Below are 18,757 nucleotides of genomic sequence, written 5' to 3'. Positions count from 1 at the left end.
CCAGTGTCAATTGCGTTAATTAGGAGCCAATAATGTTTCGAGGTCTCAATTCTGACGCAGTTTCTTGTTTTCCTGGCCAATGACATGGAAACAGGTACGGTTCCAGAACATAGAGATATTTCACTTGCGTAGCAGCTGTAGGGGGTGTTTAGATGAGGGGTGTAAAGTTTTAGCATGTCACATCGGGTGTTATATAGGGTGTCACATGTAGTGTTCAGGCACTAATAAAAAAACTAATTACAGAATCCGTCAGTAAACAGCGAGATGAATTTATTAACCCTAATTAATCTATTATTAGTAAATGTTTACTGTAGCACCACATTATCAAATCATGGTGCGATTAGGCTTAAAAGATTCGTCTCGCAAATTAGTCGCAATCTGTGTAATTAGTTTTTTTTCTATATTTAATACTTCATGCAGGTGTTCAAACGTTCAATATAATAGGGTGTAAAATTTTTGTTAGTGAACTAAACAGGCCGTAATTTACTAGTACTATGTTTTGTTCATTCGTATTGAGAACTGGTCCATCCAAGTTTATTTGTAGTTGAAGATTGCAAGGTTGGCACAAAAAAAGGTCCAAAACCATGGGCATGTTGGCGGTTTACAAAACGGGAGCGGAATCGTATGCTCAAATTTTATTCTTCTTCACAGCTATAGGCCCTGGATGGAAACGCTCAATGCCTCTCAATACAATAATCCCAACAAATTATTATGCACATATGCTTCGGTCAACTTCAGTTGCAAAGCCCCTACGTACATTCCTAGTTTCCTACTTTTCTTCATATTAAAATAAACAAAAACATAATATTTGATAGAACAGATTTATAGTATTAAGATATATTATATCTTATTTATAATATTAAGATATATCATATACTGTAATAGATTTGTTTATTTTATCGAGAGTACGCTACTGCAAATCAACTGTGCTTGTGAACTTCTTTGATCGGTGGCGTAGCAGACCAACAGCGACCGACGAGCTGGGCCGCGAGAGACAAAGCCCTACCACTAGGCCCAAGGGATGGCGACCTTCATGGTTTTGGGCCCGCGCAGCCCATCAAATCATCAGAGTCTATCCGGGCCATTTCGCAACCCGTGGCTGTGTCTGAATTCTTCTTAGCTGAAAGATTCAATCAACAGGACGACGAACAGCACACTTTATGTAACAGTAGAAGCAACCCAGGGAATACGCAATGCTTTTCTTTTTACATGGCAAAGATCGATGAAGTTCCAAACCATTCACTTAATCCGATTAATTACGCGCATTCTAATCGCTTGCATCTAATATAGTGATTAAAGCAGTTTGGGACGTCTAGGACTCGTTCTAACAAGCAGAGGTGAGGTGCAATTAAACAAGGGTTGAATAAGCTAATCCCGGGCAAATACCACCGAATTAAGTTTGTGCAAGTGGACAGAATTCAAGTTCTGGACTCATTCAGTCCTTCTTCATTGAATATTCTTGTGGATTCTCGCGAACTTTTACTTGCAAAGTCCGACAATATTCGGAAGCCAAGGTATGCAGTGTACAGTTGAGTCTTGCAACACTTATAAATAGGAGTAGCTTCTCTCATTCACCAAATGCACCAAGCTTGACATCCCCTGATTCCCGAAGAAGTTAACTGGAGGTTACAATAGCATTCTATTTTTACTCTGCTGGTTCCTTTTTGCTATTTAGCTGTGTATATTTCTTTCATCTTCGCGTAATTTTGTAGGAGATTTTCAATTGGTTCCTTTGTTTACAGGAGCATTTCATTTGGAGCATTAGAGCTTGTGCAGCTCGGATATTCCTGGAGCAAGAATGGGGAAGTCCAAGCGTAACAACGTCAAGAAGAGCATCTGGCAGCTCCTCTGCGGCTGCTCATCACCTCAGACGAGCGATTAACTGAGACTGCAACACACGATATTAAGGAGAATAAAGTTGCTCATGCTGATGGACGTTGGGCTCAGGGGTTGATGTGATTACAAGGTGTCGGGAAGTTATTGATTGTTTCATTAAATTGTCTGTAGATTTATTCGTGTTGAATTTAGTTCCGTTGTAGTAAAAGGAAATTCAAGTCTCTTGTAACCAGATTCTGAAATAAAACTGTTTCACCTTGTATCATGGCTATGGCCTAAAATATTTCTGGTTTCCTCCAAACTGGGTAATACGGGGAAACTATTTTAAACTCTTGAGGGGATGTCCCCTCGTTGTTTGTATGTTAATCAAATGGTTATGAAAAAATTTAAGAAAATATATTAATATGTGATATATCACTTCACAAACATACAAAGTCAAATTTAACTTCTACGTATCGTAACGAAAAAATAAATTTGACTATGAATATACATTAATTATCTGTAGTTTAATTTGTTTTTTTACAACTTGTAAAAGTTGATTTAACTTGTATGTTTGTGGAGTAATATATCACATGTTAATACATCTTCTTAAAAAAGTTTCATAACCATTTGAGTGACATGTAAATAACGATGGGTCATTCACTCGAGAGTTCAAAATCTACTCTCCGACGATATATTTACTGTATTGCTCAAATTGGTACTAATTGGTAGGTAGACTGGTAAGGCATGAATTTTTTTTTCCCTTAATATAGGTAGAAGTTTTATAGATTTTTCACAAGAATAAGATAATTTCTCAAACAAAACAAGAAATGAGAGGACAACATGAATGTGGAACTTCGGTCAGGCTGTGCTCATCGAAAATCGGTTCCTCCCTACATATGGCATTAGCTGGTTGAAGGCATTGTCTAGAATTCGAAGAATTTGGTCTCTAGTATGAAAACCTATGATTTGGGTTTTGTTGATCGGATCATGGCAATGACAATGCAATTTTTATTTTGGAGGTGTTGTTTTTAAGGTTTTCTAAGTGATGCGTGTATAGAGTATAAAGCTTGTGGTTGTAGCTCACTATGGCATGATATTTGTTATCATGTCGTTCTTCTTTCTAAAAAAATAATTATAGGTTGTGGACAACCTACTATGCTGGTGCCAAGAGTGATCTTAGATTAATTGTATCACTTTGGTATAATTGTTTAACATCCATCAAGAAAGTTTCCTTTATCTTAAAAAACCTAGCATGGTGGCCCGCGCAGATTGCGCGGCTAGCATCATTATATTTTCTCTCATATAATAGCATATATGTTTTCTCATTATATTATTAAAATATATTACAATGACAACATAATTTTAAATTTTGCAATAACTTTTCAAAACTACTAATGTGTAATAACTACTCTAGTCTCCTCTTCTAATATTCCTTATTTTTTAATTCTGAATTTCAGCTATTTCTAAATTGTATTTTTATATGGACTCTGCTTTTTTTTTCTCGGATTAATGTGAGAATTTATAGGCCATGAGAGCGAACGTGGAGGCTCCTTTTTATTCCGAATTTTAGTTGGTTTTAAATTCCAATATGAACTCTATACTCTACTTCTAATATTCCTTATTTTTTAATTCCAAATTTCTATTTTTTTCTTAATTGTATTTCTATATGGACTCTATAGTCTACTTCTAATATTTCTTATTTTTAATTCCGAATTTCGGTTATTTCCTAATTGTATTTCTATATGGACTCTATACTCTACCTCTAATATTCCTTATTTTTAATTCCGAATTTCAGTTATTTCCTAATTGTATTTCTATATAGACTCTAGTCTCCTCTTCTAATATTCCTTATTTTTTAATTCCAAATTTCAACTATTTCTAAATTGTATTTCTATATGGACTCTAGTCTCCTCTTCTAATATTTCTTATTTTTTAATTCCGAATTTCAGCTATTTCTAAATTGTATTTCTATATGGACTCTAGTCTCCTCTTTTAATATTCCTTATTTTTTAATTTCGAATTTCAGCTATTTCTAAATTGTATTTCTATATGTACTATGCTTTATCCTTTTCTCCGATTAATGTGAGAATTTCTAGGTCATGAGAGCGAACGTGGAGGCTCCTTTTTTTTCCGAATTTTAGTTAGTTTTAAATTCCTATATGGACTCTATACTCTACTTATAATATTTCTTATTTTTTAATTCCAAATTTCTATTTTTTTCTTAATTGTATTTTGTATTTCTATATGGACTCTATACTCTACTTCTAATATTCCTTATTTTTAATTCATAATTTCTATTATTTCCTAATTATATTTCTATATGGACTCTATACTCTACTTCTAATATTCTTTATTTTTAATTCCGAATTTCTATTATTTCCTAATTGTATTTCTATATGGACTCTATACTCCTCTTCTAATATTTCTTATTTTTTAATTCCGAATTTCAACTATTTCTAAAGTGTATTTCTATATGGACTCTAGTCTCCTCTTTTAATATTCCTTATTTTTTAATTCTGAATTTTAGCTATTTCTAAATTATATTTCTATACCGACTTTGTTTTTCTTTTTCTCCGATTAATGTGAGAATTTCTAGGCCATGAGAGCGAACGTGGAGGCTCCTTTTTCTATTCCTTTAATTATATAATAGATAAAACCTCTAAATTTACTTCCAAGGACCCCTAAATAGTACTCACTTTTGGTGGAAAAAATATCATTTCAACATCGATATAGTCTTCAATTGAAGCTTTTTTCATAAAAGATAACTAAAAATCCAACAAATCAAAATATATGATTTTCATACATGCAATTCATATGTTAAAAATATTGTGACTTCAAATATATTCAAACAATGTGTTTTTGTCCTAAGAGGGGTTAGTTTTTAAGCGGGGGCTGCTATATAACGGAATCCCGTTTTCGAACGGGATGATACCGGTTAGGTATCAGGTCTTGATACATAACCTATATCATGCGTTTCTATTACATACGTATCAGGTGATACTTGCGAGGTATCAGATGATATCTATCATGTATCATGCGATTCTTATCACATAGAGGGTGATACTTGTGAGGTATCAGGTCCTGATACCTAACCGGTATCGGGTGATACCTACCAGGTATCATGCGATTCTACCACGTATCAGATGATACTTGTGAGGTATCAGATGGTACCTATCAGGTATCATGCGGTTTTTACCACATAGAGGGTGATACTTGCGAAGTATCAGATCCTGATACCTAACCGGTATCAGGTGATACCTATCAGGTATCATGCGATTCTACCACGTATCAGATGATACTTGTGAGGTATCAGATGGTACCTATCAGGTATCATGCGATTTTTACCATATAGAGGGTGATACTTGCGAGGTATCATATCCTGATACCTAACCGGTATCAAGTGATACCTATCAGGTATCATGCGATTCTACCACGTATTAGGTGATATTTATGAGGTATCAGATGATACCTATCAAATATCATGCGATTCTTACCACGTAGAAGGTGATACTTGCGAGGTATCAGACGATACCTACCAGATATCAGGAGCCGGGCACCAAAGCGTCGTCGCCGGTGGTCCAACCGTCCATATCCCACTCTAGAGCTCGTTGCCGGCAGCCACATCCTCCACCGTCCACGCCATGTTAGAGCTTGTCGCCGGCGGCCGTGTCCTCCGTCATCCACGCCCTATGCCGGAGCTCGTCGTCGACGGCCGCATCCTCCACTGTCTACGCCACGTCGGAGCTCATCACCGGCAGCCGCTTCCTTCGTCATCCACGTCCCACGATGGAGCTCGTCGCCGACAGCCACGTCCTTCGTCATCCATGTCCCACGCCGGAGCTCGTCGCAGACGGCCGCATCCTCCACCGTCCATGCCACGTCGGAGCTCATCACCGGCGGACGCTTCCTTCGTCATCCACGTCCCACGATGGAGCTCGTCGCTGACGGCCGCGTCCTTCGTCATCTATGTCCCACGTCGGAGCTCGTCGCAGACGGCCGCATCCTCCACCGTCCACGCCGCGTCGGAGCTTGTCGCCGGCGGCCGCGTCCTCCCCCGCCTCGACGAGCTAGCCAAGTACGTGCTCGTCGTGCTCCGCGCCGACGGCGGCGGCGAGGGCAACACCTTCGCGTTCTACTTCCTCATCTGTTGCCGCGTCCGTGTTGTCCTCCTCCTCCCCTGCGCCGGTGCCGGCGCCGCCGGCGAGGAGCTCACGGTCGCGGGGCAATGCGTCGACAGTGCGGGCGTGGGCGCCGCTGCCCATGTCAGCCATGCGCGCGCCCCGGAGCGGCACCGTGTCCTGCAGAGGCTGCTGCTGCTGCTCAGGACGTGCATGGTCTGGTATCGCTGCTCTTTGAATAAGCAAGGGGATAAAAGGGATCCCGTCCGGATGGAATTCCGGTGCGTAGCATTCCCGTTTTCAAGCACCCCTTTCTGAGTTCCGACCCATACTCTGTTTACTCTTTTTCTTCCATGGTACTACTGCATCGCTACTACTCCACATCTCACGATTGTACGCTTGCACATCGCACGCCTGACGTTCGAAACGCAAGTTAACATGCGTGAACTTCTGAAGCATCTTATTGTTTTAATCATTTGCAGTAAGCATCTGATTGCTTTAATCATCTGCAGTAATTTTTAAGAGTAAATCATTTGCCATATTTAGCAGCAGCAGCAGCAGCAATTATTGAACCGTTCCAAGCTAACCAAGGTAAACGGTCGTCCATGCTTCAGTCAAGGGATCGAGCTTGGCTGATTTGGCCTTCTTTTTTAAGGTCGCATTTGGGCTTTTTTGAGACCGAAAGAAATCCAGGTTTACGCGTACTCTTTTTGCACTACCGTGTTGCTGCATACATGCCGACCGGTGAACGCATCAAACCTGCTGACAGGTCAGTTTCAGGTCAGGTCATACACCCACACTCGATGGATTGGGAACATCTGCTGACGTGCAGTCCCAACTATAACTGCACGTTAGTGATTGCACGCAATCCAGTCATCCAATTTTTCCGTTGAAGGTCCAGATTAAATGCTACAGTAGTCTTGCTACAGCCCTAACGGTGTCCTGTTGAAATTTGGGCATTTGAATTTACATCCTACAGCCCTAACAACTGTTTAAGTTGCTGTCACGCAGGAACCAAATCGACCATCGATGTATCGTATCAAAGACAATTTGTAAGGCCCTGTTTAGGTTTTAACTTTTTTTTCTTCAAACTTTCAACTTTTCCGTCACATCGAACTTTTCTACACAAACAAACTTCCAACTTTTCCGTTAAATTGTTCTAATTTTTTTAAACTTTTAATTTTGGTGTGGAACTGAACACAACCTAAGTCAATTTTACTCAAGCACAATATACACATAAAACGAGCTACTAGCTACTACATGAAGCTTGAAATATAAGCAACCTTTTGTTCTTTAAAAACTAGTACTACTTGACTAGAAAATTATAGTATATTTCAGTGAACACTCCATGTCAAGTGCAAACTAGTTAAGCGGGAGTTCAAAGTGTAGGAGTACGTGTTAACTATAACCAATGACCTGGTCCAGGCTGCATCTTTTGCTGATTCCGTATGTACTTTTCCTGCTTCGTGCGGACCAAGCTTCCTTCGTCGTGTTACTCGAGGGTGAACGTACAGGACTCGTTATTCGCTGAATTTTCATGTGGTTTTTTCTCATGTTGTTTTCCTAGTAACGCTTGATAACTACGGTGTGTTTGCTCTCCGGCACGGAAAACAGAGTGGTCTATTAGCACGTGATTAATTAAGTATTTACTATTTTTTTAAAAAAATGGATTAATTTAATTTTTTTAAGCAACTTCCATATAAAAACTTTTTTTAAAAAATACATCGTTTAACAGTTTGAAAAACGTGCGACGAAAAACGATGGAGATGAGCTGGGAAAAAGGGGTATCCGAACACATCTACTAGTGCAAACTTACAATTTACTGTAGTAGAAGTTCTCATATCAACTGGTCACCCTCAGCTAGCATGAGATCGAGAAGAGTCGTTCAAAAGTGAACTGTACATGATTCAGTCAAACAATCCGAGTAAAGCTTGCTAGTGCTGTTCACAATTACTCATGCAGAAACCAAGTCATAGTTTCACGGGGTTGTCACGGTGTCACACCGTATTCGACCACTTGTTGCTTGTTGCGTACTAGCATACATACCATGGGATGCAACAAATTAAGGTACTATGTGTGCAGCTAATATAACAATATTCAAAGTGCTCACACTGATAGACACTCTCAAGGATTAACTTGACGTCTTGACCGTGATCAATTCATCATAAGTACGTTACAAGTCGTTCGCCGGTACGGTTCTTGGGGAACAAGGCAATATTCTACACGGTGAAAAGTACGGAACACAGGCTAAGCTAGGAGAATTAAACGTACCATTTTCACAGAACATTCTAAGAAAACAGAGTTAATTATACAAAATGAAACCAAGTTGTTGCACAAAGTGAAAAATCCAAGCCCAACTTCAACTGTCACTTGCTAGCTAGGCCGACCTGTTCTACATTGTCATCACTGAAGTTCTCCATGGTTCTTCATGTACTTTTCCTAGTATGTGCTCGGTAAGCTTCCCTGATCGTCTTACCCGCAGCACTATAAAAGGACGAAATGGGTGGCTTGTTGGAGGCACCAAACATCCAGAGACATCGAGCTCTCTTTGATCTCTCGCTGAGCTAAGCTAGCATTGTTCATCTGAAGTGTTATTCCAGTTAAGTTCAGGTTCAGTAGCAGCAGAGGGCGAGCTCTTTTCAGAGTAATCGAGGATGCCTGACCACAACGGGGTGAAGAAGAGCATACTGAGCGTACTGTGCGGCTGCTTTTCTCCACCAAAGACGAAAGGTTGAGATGAGATCATGGCTTCATGTACATCGATCTGTACTGTTATTCATCTTGTTCAGAATTGTTCTGTGTACATGAGAGGTAATAAGAGGCCGGTGTAGTGGCCGTGCGTCCCAGTCCATCAGGTAGTTTTCCATTGATTTGATTTGTACTCTTGTAGGTTATAGTTGTTTACGTCGATTGTATTGTTCCATACGTATGTGTGGTTGTGTGTTTTGTATGAGTCTTGAGTGATAAAGAATTACCAGCTTGTTTCTGAACGTTTTCACTATACTCGCAACTCGCTCCACTGTCCCCTGAATATGTCTGTATACTATTACTATGACCGAGTCAATGCTTATAGGTGGTTATAGGGAAAATATAGTATAAACCATATATACGATGGAAATCTAAAAATTATTGTTGGATGTAAAAATGGATGCATGAGATTTATCCACGTCACCGAGAGTCCGAGTAAAATTTTTACTCATGATTTCATGATTGAAACTGAGAGTAGAATTTTTACAATTGGTGACATGGACAAATTTCAAGCATGCAGTTTTACATCCAATAACAGTTTTCAGTTTTTTACTACATATTTTCCTTGGTTAGGGTCTGCCTACCCGAGCTTGGGCTCCAGCCAATTCCAAACAATCAAAGTTTCAAACAAGCTGAAACAAAAGAAAAGAAAAAGAAGAATCCATGGATGTGTTCCTTCTAAACCATCCATGTTACCAAGATGACTCCTGCACTAAAAGTTTCCCTATTATTCTTGGCGATCATCTTGTGACCTCCACCATAATCACCAATTAAAAAGAAATTATCTAAGATCTCTCCCTTTACCATCATACCTCTAATTAGTCGAAGATGTAATAATGTAAATGGTAGAAGAGCGTGTGCAATTAATACTCCCTCCGTTTCAGGTTATAAGATGTTTTGACTTTGGTCAAAGTCAAACTATTTCAAGTTTAACTAAGTTTATAGATAAATATAGTAATATTTAAATACTAAATTAGTTTCATCAAATCAATAATTGAATATATTTTCATAATAAATTTGTCTTGGGTTGAAAATATTACTATATTTTTTCTATAAACTTGGTCAAACTTAAAACAATTTGACTTTAACCAAAGTTAAAACATCTTATAACCTAAAACGGAGGAAGTAGCTTTTAGTTGCAAGCAAATTTACTGACATGTAAGAGAGAAAGAGGAGAGGAGAGAGAAACGCTGATGTTAAATTTTACATCAACCCTTAGCTTGTACGGAATACATGATAAAAAGTAATTTTTGCTGCATAAGGGTGAGGAAAGGAAGGAATGATAATTAAAAAAAAACTTTTATAGATTAATGATTAGAGCATATATTTGTCTTAACTATTGTAATAGGGATAGTTTTTAAATAACTTGTATTGCTTAGGAAACATACTATGTTCTATCTTTCGGGGTGGGGTTAGGGGTGGGTGGGTGGAGGCGGAAATTATTGCTCTATTTTTTTGCAAGGTTGGAAACTTGTTAACGCGAAACAACGTGATCAACTAAACAGGACAATAAACATCACACGAAATACAAAAATATTCCATTGCATGCAAGATGACCGTGGTAGAGTCTGTTCTTAAACTTTCAGCAGAGCTGTTAATTTCAGGGTGTACATGCAGTATGATTCAGTTTCAGTCAATCAAGAAAAACACTTGCAAGCTACTGTACTTTCGGCGTCATGGCCGGCCGGCTTTGCATCCAAGAAGAAACATTTCCATACACGTACCTGGTGATCTGGTCGTGATCGAGCTGATGAGAAATGATGAGGTGACGCTGACCCTGAAGCCTTGGACGACGTACGCAGTACGCTTACCTGAAGAGACAAAAACAACCGCCCAAGCTAAGATTTGGTGGGGGCAAACCCTGTCGGCCGCAAAGGCACATACATATATATTCCATGTAAATTACGTCGAAGGCTCGTAGATGCGTTGGATTTTCGAAGATTCCAACATGAGACGTGAAACTCTGCTAAGTTCTGGTTTAGTTCTTAACTTTTGCTTCAACTTTCAACTTTTTCATCACATCAAAACTTTTCTACACATACAAATTTTTAACTTTTACATAACATCGTTCTAATTTTAACCAAACTTTTAATTTTAGCGTGAACTAAACCCACCCTAAACATACACGCGCTTCCTGGGACGACGAAATTAGACGCATCCTACATGCAGAACGTCGTACAATCTCGTCAATGTCGCTAGCGAATCGTGGCCCTATTTTTCTCCGCGCGACAATCAGCCAACACACGCAAGATCGATAGTGCGCCGCCTTTTGTGGATTTAGCCGTTGTGATTGTGGTGAAAAAACAAATGTTCATTGAGAGATGAAAATGGAAGTGCATTTCCTTCCCAAAAAAAGAACCGTCCGTCCGTTCGATACGGCTGCATCCGAGTCACACTTTACACTAGTGCGAATTTCCCTGGTTTTTACCCCCGAAATAGGCCTGAAATGTCCCTCCATTTTGGAGTATAAGCTCTCAGGGGTACGGACAGAAAGCGACCGTGCTATCTATTTATACTCCACGCATTCAGGGCTCTGCTTATTGGCAGCGGTTGTTGCTTGCAGAGTTACAGTTCCAATACTCCTCTTGACAGAGAGCACCCGTGTTAGTTCGTAGAAGTTGTTCCTTGTTAGCTGCTGATGGAGAACGGACGCGGCGGCGGCGGCGACGACACGACGAATCGGCGAAGCAAGCCGGCGCCAAAGCGCGGCGGAGCCCTGAAGAGCATCCTCAGATTACTCTGCTTCTGCGGTGCTCCTGCGGAAGCATAGTTATGAATTATGATGATCCATACACGGGCGTAAAGCACGTAGCTGAATCTGGGCCGCTCAACACGATAAGGAGTACGTTTGGTATATGTCACTGGTTCCCTAATTAAGTATGGGTTTGTTCTTTCCGTGCTTGTGAAACTAATGTTAGTGTTGTAAATTAGGTACGCTGGTGTTGGTCAGTGTGGATGAGTCATGTCTGTCTATGTATAATTTGGTCTTAGTTACATTCATTTGAACGCATGTAATCCAAATACTCATATATATATATATATATATATATATATATATATATATATATATTCTCCTCATTTAAGTTGTTATATACCTACACGGCTTGGAGACGAAAGCACAAACAGCGAGGGTGGCGGTATCGCTAAGACGAGCCCGCGTGAGAAAGAAAAACGGCCCGCTCGGCACAGCCCAACCATGGATCCTCGCGGGTGGGCTGAGACGGCGAGACTTGGTCACTAGCACGGATGCACGCGCGCCATTGTTCCGCGCCCGCGAATCCGCGACGCGGTTGGCGTCTTGGTTGCGAACCAGCCGCGCGCTGCGCGCACCGCGGCAACCGTGCCGATTTGCGTTGCGTTGCGCGGCGGGGCGGGGCGGCCGAATCTTGCGGACTTGCACAGTTGCACCGACCGAGAGCGATTGTGCCTTACGGTTACGGGGGAATAGAAATCGTCGTGCAGCAAGCACGCACAAAATAGGGGATGATGCTACTTGCTTAATTTTACTTTAGATTAAGTTTAAGCTGATGCGTGTGGTGTCTAAGTTTGTATTGAGGGGATACATATATGGTGAAAATAGATTAGTTATAGCTTAAAAAATTTTCTTAACCGGGTTCCTGGGCACCCCCCTAATGTACTCTAGCTCCGCCCCTGTGTGCAGCCCCGGCGAGCATATGATCATTTGGGCGCCCCTCGGCTCGCTCCGCTCAACGTGGTGAACTAAAAATTAGTTAAAGATTATACTTGAAATATATATAGTTCTACTTACCAATCAAAGTTCAGTAGGCTCGAACTAAGACTGTCTGTTAACTAAGACTTACAAATCAAATATATATATGGCTCGAACTAAGACTGTCTGTTAGCTTAAAGATTTCGTAGGCTCGGCTTGAGCTTTAATTAAGCTTGAGTCTAGGCAGATGAACTTGCTTGAACTCCGCCCTACTCTAGGCTGATGAAGCGAAGGCTATAGTATGAGCAACTCATCGTTGTTCGATCAAACTTCGGTAGCTCTGGTTATATACTGTAGTAAAAATGTTACAGTATAATAGTCCTCGCAATATATTTTCTTGTTTTTAATATTTAGTTTGTCCTGAAATAAATTAAACTCTCGTAGCCTAAGGTAATTTTAGTGGTGCTTTAATATGCAGTTCCTCCATCCTAAAATAAATTAAACTCTTGCATCCCAAGATAATTTTAGTGGTGAGGAAAGTAGTATTTGTGGGTGGGTATGTTAAGGGAATTGAAACTATAAAACTTTTTGATTCATTTGTAAGTCTAATCCCTCTGTTATATTAAAAATCAATCTAGTACTATGAATCCAGACATACCTCTGTCCAGAGTTATACTAAAATATGCCACGTCCAGTCCTAGATTCGTTTTTTGTGGGATAGAGGGAGTAGGTAAGAAGATAGTATTAATTGATTTATTTCATGACTTTGAACTCTACTAGTATATGGCCATATTTAGTTCACAAAACAAAAACTTTTCACCCATCACATTAAATGTGTGGACACATGCGTGGAGTATTAACTGTGTTTAGTTCCACGCTAAAATTAGAAGTTTGAAGAAAAAAGTTGGAAATTTATGTGTGTAGGAAAGTTTTGATGTGATAAAAAAGTTGGAAGTTTGAAGAAAAAGTTGGTAACTAAACGAGGCCTAAATGTAAATAAAAATAAAAACTAATTACACAGTTTGCGTTAAATTGCAAGACGAATCTTTTAAGCCTAATTGTGTCATGATTTAACAATGTGGCGCTACAGTAAATATTTGCTAATGACGAATTAACTAGGCTTAATAAATTCGTCCCGCAGTTTTCTGGCGGAATCTATAATTTGTTTTGTTATTAGACAACGTTTAATACTTCAAATATATGTCCGTATATCCCATGTAACACCTCGAAATAAATTTTTTTCCAACTAATACGGAGCATCTGCGCCTGTGCGTTCTGAAGCATCTTATTACCTTAATCATTGCCATCTATCATTGCAGTACTAGTTTGCAGCAAAAATAGTTGAACCGTTCCAAGCGAGTTGCTACCTTTAACCGTCCCAAGCTAGGTGCGCTTGTGAAGGGAACGAACTTGGCTTGCCTTCCTTTGTTTTATTTTTCTTCTAAATTAAGACTGCCCATACTCCATAGCTAGTCAGAATCCCAGTTTACGCGTATTATTTGCAGCGTCGTGTTTTGTTGCATGCATGCCGACCATAGTAGAAACTGGTTAAGGCCTTGTTTAGTTTCAAACTTTTTCTTTAAATTTCTAACTTTTTCATCACATCAAAATTTTTCTACACACATAAACTTTCAACTTTTTCATCACATCGTTCCAATTTTAACCAAACTTCTAATTCTAGCGTGAACTAAACACACCCTATGCCAAGTTCAAGTGCATTTAACTGAAACAATGACCTGGTCCAGGTTGCGCCTTTTGGCGATTGCGCATGTACTAGCTACTTGCAAACCAAGTTTCCTCAATTTCGTCGCGTGAATCGAGGGTACATGACTCGTTAATTATTCGCTAAAATTTTCTTGTGTTTTTTCACGTTCTTTTCGTAGTAAAGCTTATATTGACATGGACAATTATATCAAGATGATACGGTTAAGTAAATGACTATACAGTTGAGTAAAAAGGAATATGATATTTTAAAGGCAAAATTGGTTCTATGACATCGAAAGTTCTCGATTTTAATTCTATAGCATTAAAAGTTTATGGTTCACTTTAATAGCACGAGATTTGTTACGGTCCAGCAGATGGTACCTCCAGGTACCAAATGAAATCCAACCGTTCAATTACCGTGGGCATGATTGGAAACATTGTCAGGTCGACTTAACATTCAGGCCGCCGTCGCCCTCGACGCTGGCCCCGCCGGCCGCCGCGCACCACAGAGGCCGGCGGCCAGATCCCTGCCAGCCCGTCGACGCCAGCTAGGTTCCCCCATCCGCCATCGACGCCGGCCTCGCGCACACCCTCAGACGGATCCTGCAGCCCGCTGCCGCTTCGCATCCTACTACCCATCACCGCCACTGTCGACTTCGTGCACTCCGTTGACTCGGATCCCGCAGCCTACCACCGACCCAAATCCTGTAGCTCGTCGTCGCCCCAAATCCTGTAGGCTGACGCCGTTGATGCCGCTGCAAAAAAAGCTCAGAACCTGGGATGGAGAACGGGCAGGCGGCTGGCTGAGCCGATCTGATCTGAACTGAGGCTATGCGAAATTACGAAAATGCCCTTCAGGCGGTGGTACCACATGGAATCGATCGGTGGTACTGTCCGATACTGAATCTGTCTCGGCCATCCGATCAAGTTAAATGAATGGTGTAGATTTGGTAACTACCCAGGCTGTTGGACCGTAAAAATACTCTAATAGCACTGAAAACTACATCCGTTACTATTTTTAGCATTCCGTCAGCAGTTTCGTCGGCTCACCCCATCCTACCTCTATCTTCTTCCTCCTGCGCTCTCCCTCCTATGGTTGACCACTCTTCAAGGCATCAGGCGAGCTCGACCATGACAGTATAGCGCTGAGCGAGTTGGAGCCTTGGATGGTGGCAGCTGGTTCTGGCATGCTAGAGGCGGCGGCTCTTGGGTCGGTAGACAACGGATCCAGGGCAAGGAGGAGCGGGTCGGCACTCAGGCGAGCCCGCAACGAGCGCGAGGGTGGTGCTTCGGGGCGAATTTGAGGGCCGATGGATGAGCTCGATCGAGGGCAGCATGTCGGAGAGAGCTCAAGGGCGCCGACAATAATCTGGAGGGCTTTGCTTCCGTGCGGACCCGACAATGCCGGTGACGAGCTGGACAATGACACTTCGGGCGTTCATGGATTGGATGAGCTTGAGGATGACACATCTAGGGGAGACCGAGGGCAGTGCACGCGGACGAACTCGGAAGCGGCACGGCCGCGGAGGAAATGGACCTGGTTGAGCACGCAAGATTTGAACAAGCTCTAGCATGGCCATGGCGGCGCGGCAGACGAGATCGATCGACGATTGCGCTGTCCGGGCAAAGCTAGAACGTGGATAGATCACACCTAGCAAGCGCGGATGAACACAGCGGCTTGCGGATGAGCTCGTGAGGGCTCACGTATTACATGACGAGCTCGTGGAGCCAGCATACTGTGTTCGCACCATGGCTGACCGGCCTGAGCTCCTGTATGACTGCTGTTTCGAGATGAGAAGGAAGTGGAAGAGGGCCACCATTGGTGTTTGATCTAATTTTTTGTTGAAAAATAATAATAAGAAAAGAAAACTAACTGGAGTTTGGATGGAATGCTAAACAGAAGTAACGGAGGTAACTTCAGGTGCTATCAAAATGAGCCGTGAACTTTTGATGCTATAAAACCAAAATCGACAACTTTCGATGCTCTAGAACTAATTTTGTCTATTTTAAACTAGCCACCTTACAGTGTTCAAAAGTAAACGGTGCTTAAGTCAACCAATCCGAGTACGTAGGAGCAGGAGTATATATTCACCGCCAGGTCCTAGTTTAGTTTATGCGTATTTATATCACAAAGTGTTCTTTTGCGAAATACTCCTAAAGTGTACTCACACAACATATTCGACGACGTGTTACATACCATACCATGGAAGACAATAAATTAAGGAATATAATGCAGCTAGCCGGACCCCGGCATTCCTCCAAATTAATTAAGATAAGTAATTAGAGTACTATTAATTATTGAAGTGCTCATCACACTAACATGCTCCTCCATTCGCTTCCCTCGCTTCAAGCTCTCAGTCCCGGTCACAAGTATAAAGCTTGTTTGGATTGAAGCCAATTATTCCCTACCATATATAGAATTTCATTCCTATGATCAATTTCATAGGAAAATAACTAAAAGACATGGTCAATTCCATAGAAAAATAAGTAAAAAGATAATATTTCTTAGAAAACTTTTATTTGGATCAATTTTTCTTGTGGTGCATTTTCTTATAGGATTGAATTGAAAAACATGAAATTTCGATTCTTGCGTTTTTCGGTCATACGTTTCAAACGAGAGCCTTAGCGTTAAGACAAGATTATGTCAAATTTCTAAAATTTCGATCATCAACAAAATTTTCAAATATTTAGTTTAAAAATAAGAGAAATAATATATGTAAATTTGTCTCAGAAAATACTATCATATTATCCTAATATTATAAAACTATTAGACTTTGTAAAGTTATTTTAATATATAAAATCGATATTTGGAATTTTAAAATATTAATCCAATTTTATCCTTTCCACCACCGGGGAGTGATGGTTGGTGCGACCTATTCTACATATATTATTGTCACTGAAGTTAATTTTCTATGCATGGTTCTTCATGTACTTTTCCTAGTTTATATACATCATGTTTGGAAAGCTTCTGGTCGTGTTACACTAGCGAGGCCTATAAAGAGGACGACATTGGAGATGCTGCCTGGAGGCATCAATCATCCAACTCTTGTTCTCTCGCTTAGTTTCTTTGGCCATCTGAAGCATTAATTAATTTCCAGTTTAGTTTTGGGTTCATCATATTCAGTAATCGGTATCAGAGCTCTTCTAACAGTAGCCGACGATGCAGCGTCATCCCAACAGAGTGAAGAAGAGCATGCTCAGAGCAATCTGCAGCTGTTTTTCACCACCCAAGACAAAAGATTGAGATCGGCGCAGGGTGCCGCGGCGCGACATAGCTTTCTGCAGTCTGCACGGGTTAGTACACGATCGGGATTGACGGGGATTATCTACAATAGTGCTCATGCAGTGGTAGCTATAGTCACGAGCATGTGGACCTAGGTCCTAATGTTTAGTGATTACTACTACATGTACATGTACAGTAGAGAATCCATATACACATTATGTTGGGTCGAAATGATGATGCTTATGTCTGATAGTATATATAAATTATGTTGGGTAGAAATGTCGATGTTTTTGTTCTTGTTTTATGTCATATCGATATGTAGTGCCGCAACAAGGCCGGCGTGGTGGCAGTCCAGATAGTCCATCAGGTCGTGGTCCTTTATTTGATCTGTAATGTTGTGGAGTAGTATGATATTGTGTGCTAGTTCTTTCATACATGTAACGTGCCATGTAGGGTTGTCCATCGATCATCTTTTATTCTTTTGTAAATAATGGCTATGTGTTTGCAAGGAATGTGAGTGATAGAAGAATTACTAATGTATTACTTCCTCTGTTCTAAAATATATATATTTCTATTATTTAAATTTTATACCACAATATGAGGATTTCTACATTGATTCCCACGATTCACATCACTTCCATAAATCCAGAGCCAATGACTTCAAAGAGAATCTAATCCATTCAAATTTTTAAAATAGAAAACTGAAGTAACTTAAGAGAACTAATTAACCTTAGTACTTGCTAAACAACCTAAAAATATTATATGTTGAAATGTAGTGAGTATTTACCTCCACTCTCTTAAAAAGAACATATACATATATGTTCTGTTTGAAAAAAAAAAGTCGTAAAATAACCTAAACCATTTCCTTTACCATTTTTATAACAAAAAAAAAATGGTAAAACAGAAACAGAAACTAAGCCGGAGCCGAAACGAAAGCTATAATTAAGGCTTTATTAGTAACGGCCTACTACATACATGCGCGTGTAATCCAAATAGCATTTTCATTTTTTCTTTAAAAAAGTACGAATTACCCCCCCCCCCCCCACACGGCCGCGAACTATCACAGTCGATCGAATTACCCCTTGAACAACAAAAACCAGACATCCTCCACCCCCAACTATGCAAACCCGACAAATAACCCCCATGAGCACTGTTCTGAGCGGTTTTTGACTTGAGTTTGCACACGTGGCGCCAACGTGGCAATCCAGTCAGCAAAGAAAATTAAAAAAACTCCCTGGACCCACTTGTCATCTCCCTCCCTCGACCAAATCTCTCCCAAGTCCCAATCCCCCTTCTCTCTCTCTCTCTCTCTCTCTCTCTCTCTCTCGCTCGCTCGCTTGAGCGGCCGACAGCAAAGGTGGGAGAAAGCTAGGGACGGCCGGCTAGCGGCGGCGTCGCGGGGAGAGCGCGCTACGGTTAGCGGAAGGGTACGCCGAGGAGGGCGCTGGAGGCCTGGAGCCTAGAGGCAGCGGCATC

This window comes from Oryza glaberrima, chromosome 2, assembly GCF_000147395.1.
Source record: "Oryza glaberrima chromosome 2, OglaRS2, whole genome shotgun sequence".
Lineage (NCBI taxonomy): Eukaryota > Viridiplantae > Streptophyta > Magnoliopsida > Poales > Poaceae > Oryza > Oryza glaberrima.
This window is presented reverse-complemented; position numbering follows the sequence as displayed.